Source organism: Morone saxatilis, unplaced genomic scaffold (genome assembly GCF_004916995.1).
Source record: "Morone saxatilis isolate NCDOM2014 unplaced genomic scaffold, NCSU_SB_2.0 Contig17, whole genome shotgun sequence".
NCBI classification, from domain to species: domain Eukaryota; kingdom Metazoa; phylum Chordata; class Actinopteri; family Moronidae; genus Morone; species Morone saxatilis.
This window is the reverse complement of record NW_023339729.1, coordinates 11,265,217-11,284,331: the sequence shown is the minus strand read 5'-3', so window position 1 is coordinate 11,284,331 and position 19,115 is coordinate 11,265,217. Positions and strand designations below refer to the sequence as shown.

General features: G+C 39.2%; 1 protein-coding gene across 2 annotated transcripts in view; it reads left to right on the top strand.

Moving 5' to 3' along the window:
* The window catches only part of prkcaa (protein kinase C, alpha, a), a 139,853-nt gene that overhangs the window by 3,097 nt on the left and 117,641 nt on the right, over window positions 1-19,115 (top strand). The window lies entirely within an intron of this gene.

Genomic DNA, 19,115 nt, shown 5'->3' with positions numbered 1-19,115 from the left:
CCTTCAATACAGAATGCCATGTTTTTGACACGCTACCCACCAACCAATTCCCAATCCATTCCCAAGGGTGATTACCCTATGTTATAATAACATTAGCGCTGTGTAGTCCAGTGTTTTTTCCACACAGAAAATTGATCAGGAATCACTAAGGGAATCAATAAAGAACCAGACCAATAAGCACTAGCAGAATCGATAATGAAATTGGTATCAATAAAATCTTATCAGTTACCCTCCCTAGAAATGTCAGATTTAGGGTTAATCAATTTTTCTCATTTGTTTGATGCTCTTAGAGACACCAGCGCCATTTCATTTGGTCAGCTGGGACATTTTAAGGCCTGTGTAAAAAACTGATTTGTCTATTTGTGCGAGTCTCTGGTTATTTCTGTTGTCTTATGAAGAGAAACACAGGTAAACATCAAAGTGGACAAAATTATGAACAGACCACCCCAGTCTTTAGGGCATATCATATATGTTTATAACCTTGATTTTCATGCACCAACACTATTTCCATTCCGCTCATGATGTGTTTTATTTACCCACAGTCAGGGTAGTGTTATTGTGGTCAAAATGTGCTAAATCATGTGGCCTGAGGGAAAGGAGCCCAGAATAATATTGTGTTTCATCATTTTAGAGATAAATTTATGGCAGCATAGTTGATGCTTTTGATATGTCAACCTGTTCTTTTGAGCTTGCTGGCATGATGCTGAATTGGATTTAAAATGCTGATTTATCACAGCGATAATTGGAATTGAATGTGCTATTTAACGCTTAAACCTAAAGCCTAAACAACAGTGAATGACAGGTGAGACTATTTTTTTGAAAAAGTCAAATCGAGGAGGATAGAGAGGAGTAGAGAGGATGTACAAACCACACAAATATGGACGTATCTAGTTGCCCATGTCAGCTTCCAAATCCCCAACATCACTGAAGGTGGATTTCCCATCAACCCGCCATTTTGAGCTTCAGCATGCATCAACTCTCAGAATTCCTCATCTAATGTGGAAACATTTGGGCTTGCCAAAGTCTGACTCTGACGGCAAGAGCCCAGGTAACAGCACAGATGATGTTAAATTGATGTTTCACTTAGATATAGTCTTATATTGTCTTCAGTGTTGCCTCACTGATATCTGGATCCCTTTATTTAATCACTGAAATAAATAATTACCTTTCAAGAGAGAACTAAACCCAAATGAGCCTTTGTTAAGGTGATGCAGAAATCACACAAGTATAAAATATATAATAAGAAAAAACAACATATATAAAACATTTTCATTTCAAAGTGCATTGCAAGCTTTTCTAGTTATGTGCACAGCCTCTCATTTACATTCTAGACAGACGGAATTCAAATCAGTGTGCCCACATACTATATTTGATCACAGGCATTGGTTGTTTAAGTTGAATTACTGGTGCAGTCTTTCTAAAAGATGTAGTATTTATGATCAGATGACTGGTATTGTTTACATACAGTGGAGGACTCAATTGGAAAGTTGTTCAGTAGAACAGCAGACGTTCTCTCTCCGTTGGAGACTTAAAGATAAACATTTAGCCACGCAAGGTGTCTGATCTCAATGATTCAGAAGTTCTTCCCTTGAGGGTGTCTGAGAGAGTGAAACATACAGAGGCCTTCGCTGAGTCATTTCTCATCATAGAGTTACAATAAATGGTTCAGAGTGTCCTGTGTGTCTGGAATATGTCCACATATAGGAACACACATACTCTCCTGTGTCTACATGTAAATGATTTTTTTCCCTAGCGGGTGTGACTGCCAACAACCCAACACCCACTCAGCCATGTGATCTTCTCTCACAGAGGTGCAGATGCAGTTCACTCTTGGGCTTCTAGTATTGGCTCCTACTTGGGTGAAACCAGGCTCAGTAATGAGTCAGTCCAAGGTGTCGGGAGTGTTGACAGCCCAACGTGTTTTTGCATAACCTGACATTATCGTCAGCTTGTCTGCCAACCCCCTCCTCTGCTTTAGCAGCAAGTTGTCATTGTCATCCACATGCCTCATTGTTACTGTCACTGCTTCTGATAAAGGAGATGATAAATTAAATGATTAGAAGGACGTCGGCAGCAGATTTTAACTGACCAGTCCTTCTTCCAGCATGAATCTGTGCCTGGATGTGTTAAATAAATAATGTGTGTGCCTTATCAAGATGAAGGTGGTTAGTTACTCTGCAGCTATTCAGAGAGAGAGAAAGGTCCCCACTTTATAATATCTGTTTAGCCATCAATTATTAAACTTAAGCTCCTATAAAATGAGGGTCAAGTCCTCTAGCAGAGACAGCGAGCCTCTCAGTGACTACTTGAAAATGACAAAGTGATAAACTGGAGAGTGGCATTTCTGTAACAAGAGTGACATTTAATTTTCAACCCTTCAAATGTCCCTTTTCTAAGTATAGGGTGGGCTGCACAGTATTACATCACGTGTAGTTTATAGTGTTGTGAACTTTGGAATTAAAAGGTGTGATGTGTGTAAGATCATTGACTGTGTTTATGCTTGTGTGCTTTTTTTTTATTTATTTAAAATTTATACAAAAACATGCAAAGTACATAACAGGTTTTCCATCTGGGATGTCATGATAACTCCAACCTTTTGATTATTGATTAAACATTCAAGTCAAGTAAAAATGCCCAGATTTCACTGGTTTCAACTTCTTAGATGTGAATATTTTCTGGTGTTTCTTCTTTAAGAGTAAATGTAATATCTTGGGTTTTGGATGGTTGGTTGGCCAAAATAATTTGAATGTGTGGAATTGGGCCTGGGAAAATTGTGATCGGCATTAATGACATTTTATTGAAGCCATAATTAAACAGTTAATTCAGAATGTAATCAACAGATTAATCAATAAAGAAAATAATTGTGAGTTGTATGATGTGAGGGTTGTCCATTAAAATCACAAGAACTGATTGTATGGAGAATAAACTTATTTGGGTACAGGTGAAATACAAACAAACCACTGATTTCATCAGCGTCACCCTTGGAATGAAATGTTAGACCAAATGTTAATGTTGAGGAGAGTTGATGTTGTGGAAACAGACAAGCCTATCAGATGCCACCTTTCTAGATGGTATCTGTATTGGGAAGGCCTGTCTGTTGTCAACTGGCTACTTTTCCTGTGGAGTCTTATTTCAGGGCTCTGGCCTGTTGCCGTTGTGCAGCAGGGTATCTCAAATCACCATTTAGTTGACATTGTATTACAGCCGGGCAATTTGTACCAATGTCAATCAGCAGATGTACCGTTCAGGCTCACAATGGAGGTTGAGGGTTAGGGTTTCTCATTTGGTTTACATCTCCTGAAGCACTGATTTACCAAGGGTTAAGCTGACAGTATAATCCTGTTCTGTGACCTGTTTCACATTAATTCGGCTGAACATAATGATAGCGAGCCCACTCTTGTGCTGGCCGCTGAGCAGCCCTCCTTAAGTGTTTGGGGGTCAATTGCCTGCTTCAGAGGCACCTGTGGAGACACTCATTGGAGGAGTGTTAGTGTAATATTCATTACTTGCTCTAGATTTTCTCACCAGTCCAGGATTTCTGCCACAAAGTGACTTCTCTAACAGGATGTAGATGGTATCATGAGGCCATTGTGGCCTGCCAGTGTAAGCTGAAACATGAAAACATTAGTGCCACATACAGTCCCACATTATTGATCCCACATCCTATTTCAGATTGTATTCATAACAAGCGTTTTAGTCCATTTTACTTCTGCTAATGCTCACTTTAGTCTCTTTTGACAGATATGCAGCAGGAAATTGTTACTTAGACTCCAAAACTGCGGCTCACAAATTTCTTTTCCTTCTGGCTTCTTGGTAAAATGGCAGTGGATGAATATAATCCCTTAAACTGCTGCTTTGTACCAACTATAATTTAAAAGTATCTGAGGACATATTTCAACAAAGACTAGAAAGGTATTTTGAAAGGAACGAGGAATAAAAGGAGAGATAAAATCAAAACCAGAAGGCTTCGCAAAACGTTGTTTTTGTTTTTATTCCAGGAGAAATGGTTTTCAAGTGCTGTACACAGTCTCGATTTCTTCTCCATACAATGATCCTAACACAGGTCATTTCTTGTGTGTTGTTGCAGTCGATGTATTTGTGCTCACTCAGTGGTTTCTTGAGTAGGACCACTAAGTTCCTCAGTGGATTGGACATTTATTGGCAGGTTATAGACAACTAAATTTCACCCAAGGCTTTCCAATGTTCCCTGATACACACGAGGAGAAGCTAATGAGTTTTTCTGTTGCCTCCCAAGAGAGAGGACGTCCAGCTTTACCAGAGAGGGCATGCACAGATCAAGGGTGATGGATGTTTGACCCTTGTTTTACCCTGCTAGCTAAATGCACTTGGTCCTATTGTTAATCAGCAAACCTGCCACAGAGGCAAAACTGCACTATGCTATGAACCTGGCAGCATGCATTATGAAAACTCAACCAATAACTCAAACACAAACCCGCCCTGCCTCTTTGTTCCTTTGATGTTTAGTGGTCTTGTTTAATGTGTTAGACCAAACTTTGACAGTGTCAGACAAACAATAATGACTACAAATATTTTCACCCGCCAGATCTCATCAATGCACTGCCGACTTGTTTACCATGTGCTGTTCAGTGTTTGGACAGTCCTCAAAATATCCGCGTGCACATCCGCCACAGTGTCATCCCAATAATGTCTTTGTTGACTGTCCATGGAAAGATAAACGCCAAGTGTCCACAGTTCCCTTCTACGCTTACGTAGACGGGGACTACTTACTTATTGTTGTTTTATCTCTCTATTTTCAACTTGATCAAACAGCACACGCTACTCGGACTATTTTCTGCTTCATTGGGCGCTACATCCTGAAGTTGTATCAGAAGCCTGGTTATAAAGCTAAAGGTTCAGCACCATTGCAGTGTCACCGGTGGCCTGAAAAGACAAGGCAGGTTGTGTACACATAACTTATTTGACCATCGGCCTGGATTTATTATACATTGCACAGTTTTGTTAGCTGATGACAGCAAATTGTCCAACCTGGTCATGAAAATACAGACATAAAGACCCAACAAGCAGCCAGCATTTAACGGCGGCACAGCTCCATTCCTGTTATGCGGCAGATTTGTACATCATACAGAGAGTGATACATTTGTTCATACTTTCATTCCTCCAGGGTGTTACACAACCAATAATAAACTCCATCTTTTTATGAGAGACATGGGAGTATTTTACTATTTCACCCTCAGATGGCCTAAAATAAACCGCACTGATATGTGCCTAAGTGAGTAATACTTTTACAGGGAAATTATTGGATTGCATATCTCTCCAACTGTCTTCAATTGTGCTTTCATTAGACGGATAAATATATTACATTACCAGTACACAAAGTTTATATAAACGTGGATTATTTTTCATGAGTAGTGTTTCCTCTATCTAATGGATGACAGTTCGTTATTTTAATGGTGTAATAGCAGTGAGCAGAAAACAAGAAGGGGTTTAAAAGCATCAGTGATGAAACTTTGAAGTACTTAAATGCCACTTCAGATTCTGGGCAAAAATTAATAGATTCCACAAATTGTTTTGCTATAATTTTCTGTGTTTGTTTGTTTATTTAATTATTTACCCACACAAATATGGGAAAGTGAATCTTCAAACAAAAAGGACAGAGCCTGCCAGGGTATCAGAGCTTTTCATTTCTGTCACTATTTCAGCCATGAAAGCCTTAAATGTAATTTTCAATTCATAATTTTGGCCCACCGAGAAGAAATGGTTCATGACAGAGACATGAAAGCCGTTTTGACTGTCGTCCTGGGATTCTCATAAGCCCTCAGCCTCAGTCGGAGCTGGGAAACCACAGACCACCCTGCTCCATCTGTCGCTTTACCTCTGCTACCTTACTGGCTGTGCCTTTTTTTGTGCCTTTCTCTCTGTTTTTTTCCTTTCTCTGTTGTAAATCGGTGGTATACTTAGAACAAAGAAACAGATCGCTAACAGCTTTGAAGCTAACAGCTGATATTTCTTTTTCCTTTCTTTTCATCTGTCTTTTTACTTATATACGTGTTACTTTTCTGTTGTTTGTCCTCTGTCATTTCTTGGGCTGACAGCCAGAAAACTGCCCTCTTCAATGCCCTCTGCCCTGGATGGCTGCCTGTGGGGTTGCTCCTATATGGCCACTTACTTTCTACACACACATTCCCACATATCCAGTGTCTCCTTCACATGGTCATGCTCTTAGGGTTAAGATGTTCCAAATGCATGGCCCTTTATACAGTTTGGGCCCAGAGTTAGATGGACATCAAGATGCAAGATTAAGAGATCCTTTGAATGAAACAGAGCAGATAAAAGGCATCATGGCATGTATGTGTGAGTGTGTGGGGCAATATGTGTTTATGAGACAGAGAGGAAGGAGGCAGAGTTCAGCAACGGCTATATTTAGAGTTGCTGCCCGGTCCCCTGAAGAGATATATTGCTATACATACAGTTGGTTCTGTTTATAGGTGGACACTTGCTCTGTCTTTAGATGGCCGCTGTGTGATTACATAAGAGCTTTGTCTGTGGACACATTTTAGTCAGGTTCTGCAGATGTTAGTGACTTTACCAGGGATATATGTTCATGCCATACTCATTGGGGTCTCTATTTAATTTTTTCAACTTCTTTATTGTCTTTCTCAAAGCAATACATAGTCATCCAACTACTGAGATGATGGTACTATTAAAGGAAGCTTAGGTTTAAGTTAGTTTTGGAACTTTTATGCTGTTATTTCAATTTCAGCATTTTGGCTAAAAGTTAATCGATTAAATTTGATCCCTCCCTGGTGCCTAGAGAGATGTGGCCTGTCTGACAGAGACCATAATAACTAATGCTGCTCCAGCAAATCCCCAGCAGTAAAACGTCTTAGTCCTAAAGCCTCCCCAGCTGTAAAAGGGTCAACACCATGGATTCATATTCACCTCAACTCCTGGCTGAATTACTTTTTATTATTTTCAGTCCACACTACTGGCTAATCCATAAGCATAAAAAACACTCAGCAATACTATAAAACCAACATTAACAAGACACTGGGTATATCCGTGGTAGTTACAATAATATTCTTTATTATTGTATTTGACAGCCAGAGGCTTGCCAGACGAAAATGAACAGCAACAAAACACTTAAGTCCTAATAGTTCTCAAAAATGTAGTGCTGCTTATTTTTGACTGGCTGGTCACACCTTATTCAATCTTCAGGTGGAGACAGCAGTAACCTGCTAGACAAACACGAGCAGGCAGCAGCATTAGCTAACCATGTATGTGAGTCAATGACAATAGCTTAGCATTGAAAAGATACTGATGGTTCTGGTTTAGCCCCATGTAGCAAATGTGGATTATGTGTTTTGATTTGCAGAAATATGCATTTTTTACACTGTAGATAAAACTGATGTAAGGCATATTGTGCAAAAACGTGAGTTGTTGACAGCTAGTTTGTGTTGCCTTTGACCAACTTCATTGTCAAGCACAATGCTTTGAAACTGCTATTTCCTAATTATGGTGTTTAAATAAAGCTAATAAACTGCAAATAAACATCACTTGTGACACCCAGCATGTCTTTGTCTTTAAGGCACAGCTGAATAAAGTCTTAATGATTACTTTGGAAGGTGAATTGGAGGTGCAGGTGGTGCAGCTTGGTTCTGACCAGATTTAGCATTGCCAAAGTAAACCGAATGGCTGCTTTGGATTTCCATAAGAGCCTCTTGTCTGTCTTCCTGTTTCTCGCCAATCAATTCAGACCAGCTGCATTAAGATTAGACTAATCCATCTTGGTGGTCTGCATTATTTATCACCTGAATTCCCACCATGCATTTGGGGGAAACGCCATGTTGCATTCAGAATGTACCTCATAGCTCTAATTGTGTTTGGCACCGTATAAGGTGGTGTTTGCACAGAAAACGCTGCTGTTTGTCGTATTTGTCTGGCTAGAGGGACTGTGTTAGAATATGTAAATCCCAGTGCTGACAGAATGAGCATTCATCACAAATATTGCTTTTAAAGTTATGTGACGGAGCACTGATGTTCAGTCAGATATGTCAATATTTGAAATGGTGTTGTTGTTCCCTGGCTGCAGTTCTTCTCTCCATGCTTCTGACTGTATTAGATTACCTTCTGGGCTTCCATGGAGACCTGGACGACATGTTGATGCAAATCTGCTTGTCTCTTGGCACAGGACGACTCCTGCATGGAGGGAAATACATCCTCTGACACCTGCATGTCATGAGATAATAGAGCACTGTTCAGTTCCTGATTGCATGCTGTCATGATGTAGCCCAAATCTGTTTCACAGTTTGATAAGGGGATTTGAGTGCAGGAAGGGGACTGACTGAGCAGTCCCAGGTGGGATGACGTCTATGTTGCTGGTGTCATGCTGATGTCACATGGAATTTGATATTTATGTTCTTCAGTTGGACAACACAGTTACAAGATACATCACATGGCTTTGTTCTGTTCTCTTTTTCACAACTTTAAGCTCCTGGATTCCAGCATGCGCATTGGCTTAAACACTGGATGTGACCTAACTGGTTCTTACATGTGACTAAAACTATATCCACTGATTAATTAATTGCAGAAACGCAAGTTGCTCAAACACAGTTGACACAAACAGCTGTTTTGTGTTTTATTGACACGCTGTTTGAATGATGCCATGTGGAGTATTATTTATTTGCCTCTATTGGATGAGTGTGACATTTTATCTGAACCAGAAGCAATCTGTCGCTACTTCTGCCTTTTCTTACTGCAGCATCAACATTGCTACAGGGTTTATTTGAAGCAGCAGTAATATCGGAAAATCCTCAGCAAGCCCTGTTTGCTAATACATGGCCTTGTAAAGCAGAAACATAAATTATTAATATGAGTGTGTGTGCATGTATTGATGTATGGGCAAGAATTCTGTGCGGACAGTGGACCCATGTAGAGTGGGGTGAAAGAGAAGGCCTTGCCAGCAACTCTGTGTCGTGGTGTCTGCTCTGTGTTTGCTTAAGCTCCTGCAGGAGGAAGCGTTTGGCAGCTTGGTCATAATGGACGGTTGAGAACGTGCAGAGGCAGCATGTATCAGATCATAGTGATCCCCCTTTTGGCTTGTCAAGAATGGTTATAGTTGATATTTATTGTGGCTAGCTAGTTTTACAAGGTTTGAATTCAAATTTGTCAGGCTTATTGTATTTATCATGGGAAATTATTTTTTTGTTCCAGTAATGTCTTTGGTTATAGAGTCCCATAGAACAAGTGAACAACGTAAAACATATGACACTTTCTATTAGTAAGACATGAGTATGTCCCAGGACTAATGTAGAATTTGCTTTATTGACTCACTATTTTGCAACAATGCTTAGCAATTGTACATGGAGAAATCAACCGTGGTAGATACTATTTCTGCACTGGCAGCAGTACTGTACAACATGATGTATCACAGCCACAAATCATATTTCATTTCCAGTAAGATGTGTGACTTTTTGTTGACTAAAAAGTCACATATGGCTGCAGCATTCTTGTCGAGTTGTATGGGTGTTGTTAAAAGGCATGAGGAAGTGTAGGAATTTAACTGAATTTAAAAGAGATGAAGCATACTGAGAGCAAATGGAAACAACAGAATGGTGACCCGCAACCACGATGTGATGCCAGTGTTGGCACACATTATCCCTGCAGATACACAGTGTCCTTTCAGAATGTACAGATTTGTGGTAGTTAGGTTAGTTTGACCTAAAATAAACTCTGCAGGAGCTGTAATGGTTTTTGAAATCATCCATTTAGATGATTAAAGCCACGTCTGTGGTTTCAATGTTAAATCTACTTTGAAATGGTTGATGATAATGTTTTGAGGGGTTGAATAGTATAATAGGTGCTTAATGGGAGCTTAATGGTAGCTTTTACTTGAATGAACCACTCATTCAGGCTTTTTTTTTGTGAATGGAACCACCTGTTGTTCTGTCATTTGCTCGTAGGAAGTGTGCCCGCTTACTGGGATTAACTTTTTGGGCTGGATGTGAGCAGCAGGGAACAATCCTTCCCTTCACTTCTGAATCGATGCTGTAACATCGACAAGTCACAAATCCCACATCTGTCTGCAGGCAAAGTAGGTCTCTGGGCTGGCTGCAGTGTCCCTAAGCTGGATTGTCTGTCTTGCCATTTAACACAGACCTCATGTTGGCCTCTGCAGTTAAATAAAACCCTGAGTTTTAGCATGCTGCTTTACATCAATGACTGGTGACCTTCAGAGATCCCCAGAGGTCAACATCTCAGGACTAGGCGCTCTCAGGATTTACTCATGATTGTTGGTCTTTCATATCATTGTGGATCTATAGCAGCTTGGATAGAATTTACCTTTAATTATTGGCTTTAAAAGTGGGGAATACCGTCTTTCTTCTTAAAATAAGAATGTGATGGGACAAGGGGTTTAAACCGAATGGATTAATTTGGGCTGAGTCAAAAACAACATTTTTGGGGTAATATCACATTAAACAGTCACATACAACAATTTCCTTTGTTTTCACTTAAAAGGTGGGGTAAATACTCTGTATATGAACAAGTCAAGCTGCTTTATATATCTGAGGGTTGAATGTGTGTACAAATCTCCTTTATTTTTTCTTTTAATAAGACTCTGAGCCTCTACTCTTTCCCCTTCTACCTGTCTTGTCTTTGAAATTTTATCTTGGCAACTGCAGAGGCAGGGACACCCTCAACACAGTTTGGAGACCTATTTAAATGTTTCTGTTGTCCATGCTTGCCTTTCTGTGCTATAGTGCTTTACTGAGCTGGGGAAAGAACTGGTGTAATCTGGTGTCCCCATTTGCATTAATGACTTAGTGCAATTGGTAGGGAGCAAGCAGATTAAATCAATCAGTTACTTGGACGGCAACTTCTTTTGCCGCAACCTGGAGGAATTCATGAATGAGAAACCTGATAAATGACACTGGGTAATAGATATTTTAACTGCTGACCCAAGATTCATAGGGCTTTATCGTCTCTATCATCACCAGTAGTTACAGCCACATGTGAGTCGCTAAGCCTGTGTGACCAAATGTGCAGTATGTTGTCCCTTCTGCTGTATTAGTTTGCTCCACTTTATGCAAACAAATGCAGGGATGTACAAAGCCTTACTGACACACATAAACTCATGCATGTGCACAGACACACACACACACACACACAGATTGGTTTAAGTGTCATTTAGGCCTGTATGTCAACATCTGCTCCCTGAAAGGGGTTAGCGGTGGCTGTCAACTTAATCCATATACAGAGCATATGGCCTGGTTTGTTATTGTTGTATTACATCACTTCTTCTTATGGTTTCTACTTAATTTCTTGTCTATCACATATTCTACATCTTTTTATTTTTATTTTCCATATGGATGAATGATCTTTAATCTTATCTTATGTACTTATGTAGAAAACTGAAAAACACGCCTGGTCACATACTGTAAGTGAATGTTACAATGCATAATAATACAAGTTTGGAATTAAAGCCAAAGTCAATGTAGCAAAGAGCCCAGGCCACTTAAAAAGGTCATGTGTCAGTACAGTATTATTTTGTCCACCCCATTTATATCAATGAGTGTGGGCTAAATAACAGAAACACCTGTCAGTATAATGCAGTACAGTTCAAAAACACACCACAAACTTCAAAAAACTGAACATTATAAACCTTCATGAAGGTAGAATTTATTGGAGAACTGTATTTGTTTTAGCCAGGTGTACCTAATCTAGTTTAGTCTTGTCTCATGCCTTGTAATGGAAACATTAGTTAATAAATATCACAGTGAAATAACAAGGAGTATCATGCTCATTCCATCATACTCATGCCTTGGTTGCAATGAAATGGAAATCTCCCTGAAAACTTCAGTGAGTGCCGAGTGAGCTTCACTCAAAAGACTTTACACAGTCAAAAATGTTGCTGATGTTGTTGAGCCACACAGCGACAGACAGACATCTAATTAGGTCCGTATTTTTAGCTCCGAAGGTAAATATTTGCCTAAAGAGGAAGGATTTGTTTCTCCCTTTGTGTCTTTCCTTCTTTTTCTCTCTCTGTCTCTTGCCTCCTCTCTAGAGTTTATTGCCCACTAAGTTAAGGTGGTTTGACATGCCAAACATGCCAAAAGTTCTCAGACTGACACCTTGTAGACGTTTAATAACCCAGACCACTAATTATACTGGACTTTAATAGGTCGTATCAAAGGGTGGATAGGGTGTACATTAAGTGATGATCAACAGGAATTTATGATGACACGCAGCTAAGGGCCACAAAGTCGAACCCATGGCTGCTGCAGCAAGGACTCTTGTCCTGGCACATGGGGCGCCAGCTCTACCATGTGAGCTGTCACTGCACCCCAAGGTGTGAAAATAGTCATAATTTCCCTTCAGTCTCATTTTGTTGAACCAAAATTGAGAGAAAAACGTATCGTGAACACAGCATTGCGAATTGCAATTGTGGGTTGAGTGTATCGTTACATCCCTAGTCTCATGATGTGTTTTGGTGCTGATGCTGACCAGGTACCATTACCTTGTTCTAGTTCTCCAGCCCAAGGACACTGTGCTGCTGGATGGGCAGGATGGCAACTCTTTTAGCTAATGACGGTTAAGCCTTTTATTTACAACTGGTAGACTTTCCTTGTCTGTATGTTTATGTCTCTGTCATTCTGTTTATATAGATCATGTGTATAGCTTTGTGACTCAGAGGTAACATAAGCGGGGAAATCATAACAGGGCTCTTGCTAATGCTTCCGGCTGAATGAATAATTGAATTTCTCTGTCTCTTAACCACGATCATTATGGTTGTAATATGTCCTCACAGACACTTTGTGGTGTTGTAGTGGTGAAATGTTTCTTTATCCAAGTCTACCGGAGATAGTACTGAATATTCCCTTAAAGTCAAACATTTAAAAAACAAAACATAGCCTCAGTGTTAAACAAAAGCCAAAAGCAGAAACCAGAAACAGATTTGTGCTTTTATTCAATTTCAGACCCATCTGGGACAACATCCAGCAAAATATGAAAGCCTAGTCATTACCTTTAAGTGCTCCATAGAAGAGAAATACAAAATACAGAAAGTTCTAGACAATGTTAAGTCGATAATCCCAGTCAGACAATAGTAGTAGTTAGAGCATATCCTACAAAAGATACGATAATAGAACTTAAATTTGAATCAAATTAAGCTTTTGTTAAACGCTTACACATTTATTGTGATAAGTGGATACAAAGGGAAAAGTGCAGCTCAAAAGATACTGCTCAGCATGGAATTCAAAATATCTGTATTCATTAACTCTAAATAGCGTATATAGTACTGATGTCTCTAAAGGAACATGTGTAATCTTTCCACATAGAGTCAGATCAATACAACATGGGTCAAGGACAGGTTATGTGTAGTCAATCGGATGTACTTCCTTTTAAGAAAGCCCCCCCACACAACTGTGATAAAATGAAAACGTTTTCCATTCACCTTTTATGTTTTCAGACAATTCATTAAAATCTCTCTTGTGTCCTTAACCACTGAAATGCACCTCTGCCCCCCCCCCCAGCTTGTGGGTTTGAGCTCTTCCTCATGTTTCTGTTTGCAGTGATGTTAATTATTTCTGAACAAGAAAAGGAATTTGTGGGAGGTAAAAGGCCACAGCAGATATGTGAAAATATGTCGTGAAGTTTAAATTTTCTCTCCTACGCTATTGACTATAACGAACTTCAACAATAGGGGAAATTTTCTGTTTTAACTGTGACTGACCTAAATTCCACTCTCGTAGACTATTATTGAAGGAATAATGCACGTTGGCATAAATCCTGCTTTTCTGAGAGACATGGATTCAACATAATAAAAGGTGTACCTTCCAGAGGTGCACGCCACTTTTGGTACAGATCAGAAGGCTTTTAAAACTGAGAGGGTTTGGTTAATCCATGGGGAGGTGCAGCTCTGAACATTACCAAGGATTAGAGAGGGATATTACTATCTGACTGCATTAGAGGTGTATTAGATAGCTCCATGACTCAGGCACAGACTAATGCACCAGGCTCTGAATTACAGCATAATCTGCATTTAATTGCCCTGAGTTTTGTTGTGATAATGGAATTATCTAATGGAAGAGCTCTAGAAGGGTTTGTACAAAGAACAAAAGGCAGGGGAAATGGAACTGGCAGAGGTGCACTTACAGATGTGGGACTCTCATTTTAGGATGAATCCACAGGTTGGTGAACTGCTGACATTTTTGACCCTAGTTATACAAAGATCCCTTTCATTACAACTGAGTTGTTTTCGACAATAACAAATGCCAAGAATGTAGAGGGTTTTTTGATTGAATACAATTGAATTGTAAAGAGGCCTCTGTCTGTGTCTAATTTGCATGTTTTCCAGCAGTTGTCCAGACTTGCAGGCTCTTCCTGCCTCCCAATAAAATGTCATATGCCCAACTAATAAGATTGAAAGTAACACACTTGGTCATGTTAATTACATAAATTACATGTTATACATTGTGATAACTCTCGTTAAAGTCAGTTCACAGAGCTCTTATAAATAGAGCAAAGACAAAATTTGTGGTACTTACTGTCTGATTTTAAGATCTAAGGGCTTATTGTTTATGAAATGACATTTAAGCTTTTGGACATGAACCCAGGTCTCCACACACAAATATAGAAAATGCATGCAAGTATTCATGCATGTACACACACACACACACACACACACACACACACAAACTTATGTATCCCTATTTTCAAACTGGACTGTTGCCCCGGTAGCAGGGTTAAACACTAAATATTGATTTGCTCAGTCCCACTCTTGGTTGTCAGTGAACAGACTGTCTCATTATTTCCCTTGTGTTCACCATTGTCTGTGTTAACCTTTTTGTCGTCAGCATATGGAAGAGGAGGAACGCCTTGTACCCACTGTCCCCTGTTTAATATACAGCTATTTACTTTGTCTCTTGTCTGCAGAAAAGGCTTCATGATCCAAACACACTCTTGCAGTGTGAAATTATAGCAATATTTGACTGTCAGAATGAAACAATAAAACATTCATTTTCAGTTCTTTTAATGTATAATTTGTCAGAGTCTCTGCTAAACCCTCTCAGTCTGGTTGCTATATACTCAAATCTGGTTGGCCTGTTACACCAAGTCACCCACTCTGTGTGAGGACATGAAAATATGTGATGGATTTCACAGAAGGGGCATTTGCCCAATACATCATGGAGTGTGGTGTTAACCTACCAAATATGGAAAATACCAGGCTGAATGTCACAGGCTGAAATAGAGAAACCAGATCATTACCTGAAGAGCAGAGATTGATCAGTGTTTCAGTTTATCCAGAGAGAGAGAGATCAATGCAAATATTGTTGGCAGAGTTGATAAAACCACCTATATGGTTCAGACTTTAAATGGAAGGAGCAGCTTGATAATTAAGCTGGAATTTGAGACACTCAGACAGCTCAAACCACAATCGTTTTTACTGACGGCAGAATACTTCACATCGTCTGACTGGCTGAAAACTGAGACCTGACAGGAGCAAGAAATACCACAAGACAAAATTTATTTGTATCTTCTTGTACAAGTCAGACAAAATGACTGAATCGAACAGTCACTGAAAGCATTGAACCCTCAACCTTGAAGGTTTCACAGCCTGAAGCTTTTTTCACACACCTGTATCAAAATGTGTTTTAGTGCTTTCATAGTTCATTGTGGGCTGGCAGTTAATCACCAAATCTAATCACTACTTTCCTTAATTTTAAATGTACAAACTATTTGATCAAACACACAACAGAAACATTGATTCTTTGCTTTTCATCTTGGAAACCTTAGCTTCTAGTCTTACAGCTTGCCAGACTTGGCCCCCAGTCATTGTTTTGCAAGTCATAATGCACTCTTCACCAAATATAATGCCATTTTGAAACAGTCCAATTGAAGTCACAGGTCACTGATGTTAAAGTCCAAGTTGAGTCTAAGTCAGCTTGCTGCCAAGAACTCCTGTTCAATCTACACAGGTCCTCATATCGGACACTGAATAAATTCACTCTGTTGCTGTTTCTTTTGGTTCAAGTCCACCTGATCTCTCATTCAAGATCCTGTTCAATGTTAGGGATCAGATCTTATGTTGGTGTCAATACTCAATACTAAATACTGAAATGTTGACTCTGGAGATTAAAGCTGCTGGTTAAACACTCACTTCTAAGAGTTTGAGCATTAGATTAGGAAATAGCATGGCTTTTGAATAGTGGAGAACAATACAGTACATTTTACACCAAAGTTAATGATTTATACATTTATGACCTAAATCACAAAACAAGATCTGGTACGAAGGGGCCATCATCCAATCAGGATGACATAATTACCATTGATCTGACATATGGGTTAGGGTTAGGGGTTAGAATTTACAAAACTAAATCGCTAATAATTAAATGAAACAGCACATGAGAATGTGACATACTTCTGCTTGCATCACTTCAACGGTTTTACAATTCTCAGTGTTTTTGAGAAACCATAAATACAAAAATTCTATATAAATCCAGTTCCCTTTTACTGTGTATAAATACTTAATCCAGCTGCACTAAAAAGTTCCCTTTGTTCCTCTAATAGATCATCTAAATGACTAGTTAATCCTGCAGCAGATTGCAAAGTGCTTTATAATCCAAGTACAAAGACAAGATGATACTTGAGACTTTAAGCCGACGTAATATTGTAAACATAAAAAACAATGCTTTTTCTTAGCAGATTCGTCTGTGTGTTTGGGGAACACTGACCTGGCTGTTAAAACAGTATCAACATGCAGCTCATCTCTAATGCTACTCTACCTTCAGTAAAAGCAGAAAAAAGGATTTTCGAGATAAATAGGGAAAATAATCATGTTCTGTCCTGATATTTCAATGAACTGAAGGGGTTCAACAAATCCCACAAATTTAACTTAAAACCTCTTTTTGTACTTATTGTAATTCCTGGAATTTTATGAAAGTACAATGACTTTGGTAGTTTGGCCAACCAAAAAAACTGAAACAAATAAAACATTACAAATTTGTTTTGTGACTGCCTAAGAGGACAGTTGGTTGTTAGCTGCCATCCATTAAAGACTTACAGGATGTGAGGGACATAGAAAAAAAGTTGATGATGAATATGATGATAAACAGGGGTCCAGTAAATGCACCAAGTCAACCAACAACAGGAAACAACTCCAACACACAAGACTTAATAATTTATCGGTTTATGCTTGGAGAACAAAAAGACTGATGCTATTATTCAGCTGCAGTTATTTCCTCATGATGATGAACAGCTTAAATCAGACAAAACTAATGCAATCCCCTGTCTTCATGCATTGGACAATGTTTTGCTGTCGACTTGGTGTGAACATATTCGTGATGGCAAGGCAGGCATTTACTTGCTTGTTTGTGGAGGATATGACATGATGAGGTCTGACCTGCATATTGCACAGCTATATTCCTTGCAGTTATTACAATGGAAGTGTATTGTGTTTCTCTTCAGTTCTCATAAAATAGATATATATTTATTTTTTCTTTATCCCTTGTCCTGTATTGTATAGCTTTGATAGCTTTCAATGATTAGCCCTCATTTCATATAAAAACAATAAACATTGCACCCCTATGGAATAAAATATAAAGCTTGAATTGATTAAGAATAACGCAGTTACAAGTTATTGTGTGTAATGCCAAATAAAATATTTATCTTGGCAGCAATTCCCCCACAGGGTTTATTTGATCACTTTTACTATGTTTTAGATCACTTTTGGTGTCAGTGGTTCACTTTTTCACATTAGATGCCCGTTGGGCGACCCTGAATCACAGAGCATTTGTTTGTGTTTATGGGTCCACTGAAAACCAAATAGACTCCTAAAACGAGATGAGAGCACTTGTTGTTGTCCACACTGTGAGTCAGCATTTGATAGCTGGCCTTAATGAGTCATAGTGGATATGATGTGTGAGGGGAAAAAATCTCAGAGCTGTTTATTGGGCCATGAGAGGTGTTCCTGTCATAACTCTGGTTAGAAAACGCCTGAATTGTATGAGTGTTTGTGTGTGTGTGTGTGTGTGTGTATGTGTGTGTGTGCATTCTGCACTCTTGGGTTCCTGCACAAAGTGGACAGCCATGTGTCTTTTAGCTAAACTAACAGCTTCTTGCCTTCCCTGTTGTTTACTGTCTGTATGACTGTATAATCCCTGTGTTTAATCCCCACTATTGAGGATTAAAGTTGATGGAGTACATTGTTGTGACCTGAAAAAAGGTCTTGTTGGAGAGGAAGGATATGTCAGGAAGACACATCTGGAGCCTGGTAGGGCAAAAGTTACCAACCTAAACGTTGCACAGTGTTAATATTTTCTCCTGAAATGTTCCATGAATGCCTTACTCAGCTAATAACTTTCCATTCAAAACTGTGGTTTCCTCTTGCTCTTACTTTCGCTGGTTTTTCTTCCTCGTCAGTCCACTGTTCGTCTTAATTTTTATTGGTTCACTGTAAGCAGCATGCTAACAAGTTGGTACATGCTCCAGGCATCATTCTGCCAGATAAACACGTATGTCTTACACTAAACACACACACACACACATACACACACACACACACACATTTCTTGGTGTGAATATTGGGTTGCGGTACAGTGCTGTCTTCTCTGGGTTCTCGGCTGTTACTTGATCTGGTGATTCAGTGGGGGATTGTAATAATATTATAGTCCAGTACATTCTAAGACTGGGGAGATGGCACTTGTAATCAAACCGAGCTCATTCAATCCTCTCTTGTTTTACACACCAGACAATCTGACTAAGCTTTTACCTTAAAACACCCTGCCCCTATGACATTACTCACCAATAATCTTTACGTATCTCATTTGCTGCTGACGAGAAGCTGTGATTTTTACTCAAATAACCACTTTGTCAAGAAAGCTACTGAATCAACCTCAGCGCAGTACTGGAGCTACTGCTTTGTTTACATGATAATTTGTCTGGTTTAACAAGTAGTTTGTAGCTGTATTGCTTTTGCTTCTTTTAATTGATGTTGTATTAAGAGGACTTTTTGAAGGCATTTACTTTATCTTACTACTACAGTCTACACACAGATATAGATTCATGAATTTAACTCGATTTATCTATTTTTTCAGTCAAACAGCTAATTCTGCTGCTTATATAATGACAAAATGTTA